Consider the following 5,810-nt stretch of genomic DNA (forward strand, 5'->3'; position numbering starts at 1 on the left):
GAAAAACAACCTCCAAGGATATCATTACTAGACTACAGCTAGCATGAATTTCTGTGTTTCTCCAGCACGGAGGAGACTACAACTTAAATTTTAGGTATGTGGGCTGGCAATAATCCTGGTATTAAACACAGAACATTTTCACATATAGAATTTGACAAATGGTGGGTTCCGGATCCCGTTGCAACTGGTAGCAATAGCAGTTAGACTTATATACCGCTTCATAGGGCTTTCAGCAGTTTACAGAGTTAGCATATTGCCCCCACAGTCTGGGTGCTCATTTCACCCACCTTGAAAGGATGTAAGGCTGAGTCAACCTTGAGCCGGTGAGATTTGAACCACCGAGCTGCAGATAGCAGTCAGCTGAAGTGGCCTGCAGTACTGCACCCTAACCACTGCGCCACTTTGGCTCCTTCAAGTATGGTGCAATGGGGCTGGGTGTCCACAACATGAACGTACACTCGCATAGTACACACATGCGTACTTACTGCCCGCGATGCTCTGTGACGCCTCCGTGATGCTCCAGCTGCTTGGCGGAGCATCGCGTAGGCACTGTACACTCCGTGTGCAGAAGCCCCAAACAGCTCAAATACAGGTAAGGAGTGTGGGTGGGCAGGCCCTCTAGAGCACCATACTGGAAAGGTACCTGGTGCTCTCAGCAGGCACTGGTCCGCCCGTACTGGTTGTATCCCACCACTGAACTTGATCCACCTTGTTGTTTTTATTTAGTTCATTATGGGTCATCAAATCAGTGTTAACTCTAAGATTGACTTTCTCCCAATCTTCCAATGGTTACAGTAATGCTCCATTACCCCAATAACTGTTGTAATTGACTCCATCTACAGTATCTTTCTGCTGGTTTGTCATGTAAGTGAGGCCACCACGCAAATGTTTCATTTCCTCACTGAGAGTGCCTTCAAGAGCTGGCAAAATGCCATGGCCCTTTGGTGGGACAATGTGTTGGTTTCTCTCCAACTGTTGCAAAACTTCTCTTAAAGTTTCTTCTGTGTGTAGGAATTGAGATTTGTGGAGTTACCTGCCTTTCCCTTGCAAATCAACCTGTATAATGAGGTCCCCTAAGAGTGTAACTATTTCTAATTGGCACATCCCTTTCAAGTGGTATCTTCTACATACCTTAACGAAAACCATTTCTGAATGAAAATCATATAGGAGTGTACTACTATATATTAAGAAACAGTCTTTCATTTGCCCAAGATAATGCAGTATATGAATTAACCCAACATTTTACCCAGGTTTCAAATTTATGAATGCGATTGGAAGAGGATATACCCTTCATTTCTAAAGCTTCTTCTTTTCCCCTTTCTCCTTCTTGTCTCTTTTATATATTCGATATTATCCTTTGTTCTAATACACAATTTGTCCTGTGTAAAAATATCCTCTGGATGACTACTCCATTTTCTAATTTCATAAAACTTTAAAAATGTTTTTCTTGTCTGCATCAATTTAAGGATCCTTGATCCTTTTTGTAAGGGAAATCAAAAATCTCTAGGAGGTGTTCATTCAGGACTACTATGGACTCAATCCATTTGACGGAACAGAATTACCGCTATTCAATTCAAAAGTTGCTCAAATGAACCAGTTAAATTCCTCTTTAAGTTAATGGTGCAACAAAGCCCTGCTTCTGTCATGACTCTATCTCATTATATTTGATGGTAATTATTAAAAGGTAAAAGTACCAATAAATGGTGACATTAAACAAATCACACTAAAGAACAAATATAGTTGTTATACTCTTTCTGGAGAATGGGATAACCCCTGCTTTAGAGTTAGTGATAGGGGTATCAGACCTGGGAGGCAATAATCTGAACAACCTCTAGATCATTGTTGGCAAACCTTTTCAGCACCTTCTCAGTGCACATGCATGTGCTGGGAAGATGACCTTCTATTTTTTAGTACATGCATGCGCACTGGCCAGCTGGTCTTTGCTCACACATGCGCACCAGAAACTGGAAGAATAGAATAGAATAGAATTTTATTATTTGTATGCCGCCCTTCTCCGGGAGGACTCAGGGCGGTGAATAATTCAAGGGGGAAAAGTGGAACATAAAAAACGAAATACAAATAATAAAAGTAAGCAACAGTCGCACAACCATACATGTCGAGAGGGGAGGGAACTCATCACCCCCAGGCCTGCCAGCAAAGCCAGGTTTTGATGGTTTTTCGGAAGGCCTGGAGAGAGGTAAGGGTCCGAATCCCTGCGGGGAGTTCATTCCAGAGGGCCGGAATCTCTCTGCCACAGAGAAGGCCCTCCCCCGGGTAATAGCCAGATGGCATTGGCTGGTAGATGGCACCCGGAGGAGGCCAACCCTGTGAGATCTGATGGGTCTGTGGGAGATAATTGGCAGCAGGCAGTCTCTCAAGTACCCAGATCCAATACCATGAAGGGCTTTATAAGTTACGACTAGCACCCTGAAGAGTATCCGGAGACTGATCAGTAACCAGTGCAGCTCGTGGAGGATAGGTGTAACATGGGTGTACCAAGGTGCACCCACAATCGCTCGCACGGCTGCGTTCTGGACGAGTTGAAGTCTCAGAATACTCTTCAAGGGCTGCCCCATGTAGAGCGCATTGTAGTAGTCCAGTCTTGAGGTCATGAGGGCGTGAGTGACTATTGCGAGCGCCTCCCGGTCCAGGTAGGGACGCAACTGGTGCACCAGGCGAACCTGGGCAAATGGCCCCCTGGTCACAGCTGACAAATGGTGTTCTAAAGTCTAAAGACCAGGTGGTGTGTGCCAGAAACCGGAAGATCATCTTTCTGGAGCATGCATGCACACTGGGTGTCTGCTCTTCCAGTTCCGGCGCTCCCATGAGTGTGAAGACCAGCTGGCTGGTGCGCCGGAACCAGGAAGATCAATGGGCAACAGCTCATGTGCCCAGAGAGATGGCTCTGGGTGCCACTTCTGGCACAGGTGCCATAGGTTCACCATCACGGCTCTAAATGGTGGCAACAGTTGTGGGTTTTTGTATTTCTTTGCTGCCCTCTAATGACTGTCTGTTCTCTGAGCTCCAATCTGGTTGTCCTAAACCGTGGCAATCTTTGAGTAAGCTCACTTACAAAACTTCTACTTAGGTAAACTAAGCTGGTCAGTTCACTCTTTGCCACATCCTTAAGACTAATAGGATGCTCCTTATCACCTAGTTCAACTTTGCCTATTTTTGGGTAAGGGATTATTCTTTGTAAGAAAGACAAGATTACAGTGACCCTTTTGGGGATCAGAAATACAGGTAGTCCTCAACTTACAACAGCTCATTTAGTGACCGAAGTTATAATGGCATTACAAAATGTGACTTCTGACAATTTTTCACACTTATGACCATTGCAGCATCCCTATGGTCACATTATTTACATTTAGATAACTGTTTCATCTTTATGACAGTTGCAGTGTCCCAGGTCACACAATCAGCTTTGGTGACTTTCAAAGCAAAGTCAATGGGGAAGCCAGATTCACTTAACATCAGTGTTAGTAATTTAACAATTGCAGTGATTCACTTAACAAATGTGGCAAATATTTGCCACATTTCAGGCGGGGGAACCCTTGCAGGGCAGAGCTGAAGAATATGCCCAATTCTTAGCGGATAAAATTGCTCGGTTTCGGTCGGACTTGGACTCCACACCCGCAGTTCCAGCCGAGGCACAGGGGGATCAAGTAGAACAGCTCTGGGTTGAGTTTCAGGAGGTTACCCCCGGGGATGTGGACAAGGCCATGAGAGCTGTAAGTACCTCCACCTGTGTTCTGGATCCGTGTCCCTCATGGCTGGTTACTAACTGCAGTGAGGTGACACGAGGCTGGATCCAGGCGGTAGTAACCGCCTCCCTTCGGGAGGGGAACTTCCCCGCCGCACTGAAAGCGGCGGTGGTGAGACCCCTCCTGAAGAAACCATCCTTGGATCCAGCTGTTCTTAATAGCTACCGTCCAGTCTCCAACCTTCCCTTCCTGGGGAAGGTTGTTGAGAAGGTGGTGGCCTTCCAGCTCCAACGGTCCTTGGAGGAAGCAAACTACCTTGACCCCTTCCAGTCAGGCTTCAGACCCGGTTACAGCACAGAAACCGCTTTGGTCGCATTGATTGATGATCTCTGGAGAGCCAGGGATGAAGGACATTCCTCCATCCTGGTCCTCCTTGACCTCTCAGCGGCTTTCGATACCATCGACCATGGTATCCTTCTGCGACGACTGCGGGAGGTGGGGGTGGGAGGCACCGTGTTACGGTGGTTCTCCTCCTACCTCTCGGACAGGTCGCAGTCGGTGTTAGTGGGGGGGCAGAGGTCGTCCCCTAGGCCCCTAAATTTTGGGGTGCCTCAGGGCTCGGTCTTATCCCCCCTACTATTCAACATCTACATGAAACCGCTGGGAGAGATCATCCGCAGGCACGGGATTAGATACCATCAATATGCGGACGATACTCAATTGTATCTGTCCGCCCCGTGCCAACTCAATGAAGCGGTAGACGTGATGAGCCGGGGCCTTGAGGCCGTTATGGACTGGATGAGGGTTAACAAGCTTGTACTCAACCCGGAAAAGACCGAGTGGCTGTTGTGTTTCCCTCCCAAAGATTTGACTGATATTCCAACACTCAGGCTGGGGGGCCAAATTTTATACCCCTCAGAGAGGGTTCGCAACTTGGGAGTCCTCCTGGATCCACAGCTGACATTCGACCACCACTTAACGGCTGTGACCAGGGGGGCATTCGCCCAGGTTCGCCTGGTGCGCCAGTTGCGACCCTACCTGAATCGGGAGGCTCTCACAACAGTCACTCGGGCCCTTGTGACCTCAAGGCTGGAATACTGCAATGTGCTCTACATGGGGCTGCCCTTGAAGAGCATCCGGCGACTTCAGTTAGTGCAGAACGCGGCCGCGCGAGTGATCGCGGGTGCACCTCGATTCACCCGCATAACACCTATCCTCCGCGAGCTGCGCTGGCTACCTGTCGATCTCCGGATGCGCTTCAAGGTGCTATTAGTCACCCATAAAGCCCTACATGGCAGTGGATCTGGATACTTGAGAGACCGCCTCCTGCCAATTACATCCCTGCGACCAATAAGATCTCATAGGTTAGGCCTCCTCCGCATTCCATCGGCCAGCCAGTGTCGGCTGGCAACTACAAGGAGGAGGGCCTTCTCAGCAGTAGCCCCGACCCTTTGGAACGAGCTCCCCGTGGAGATTCGTACCCTCTCCACCGTCCAGGCCTTCCGCATAGCCTTGAAGAACTGGCTCGCCCGTCAGGCCTGGGGATAAGGATAGTCACCCCTCCCGAATGATGAGTGTATGTTGCTTATTGTTTTATTATATGTTGTATCTCAATGTTTGTATTCCCCCTTCCCGGTTTTATGTGAGCCGCCCTGAGTCCCCTCAGGGAAAAGGGCGGCCTACAAATTCTAATAAAACTATAAAAAAAACTATAAATAAAATGTGGCAAAACCCACTTAACAAATTTCTCACTTAGCAACATAAAACATACAGCTGTGGTTATAAGTTGAGGACTACCTGTGTTTAGGTAAACAAATTGATGTAGAGATTGTTGCTTTGCTTTGCATTAAAGCAGTTTTTTTTCTCTGTAGAGATTCTCAATCATCCAGGTCATGTTTGTCCCAAAGGTTCTTTTTCTAAAAGCAACAAGACTTTTGGGGTTTTTAACTTTGAAAACATTTCTCTTCCTATTCAAGAAGCTTCAGTTCTTTGAAGAACTAAATAAGCTTTTCGGATGAGAAGCAAAACTCCCCCCCCAAAAAATAAACCAAGAAAATCCAGTTGCCTTTTGCACAAAGCACTTTTAGAATTTCTACTTCCTTCTTG

This window comes from Thamnophis elegans, chromosome 1, assembly GCF_009769535.1.
Source record: "Thamnophis elegans isolate rThaEle1 chromosome 1, rThaEle1.pri, whole genome shotgun sequence".
In the NCBI taxonomy this organism is placed as follows: Eukaryota; Metazoa; Chordata; class Lepidosauria; order Squamata; family Colubridae; genus Thamnophis; species Thamnophis elegans.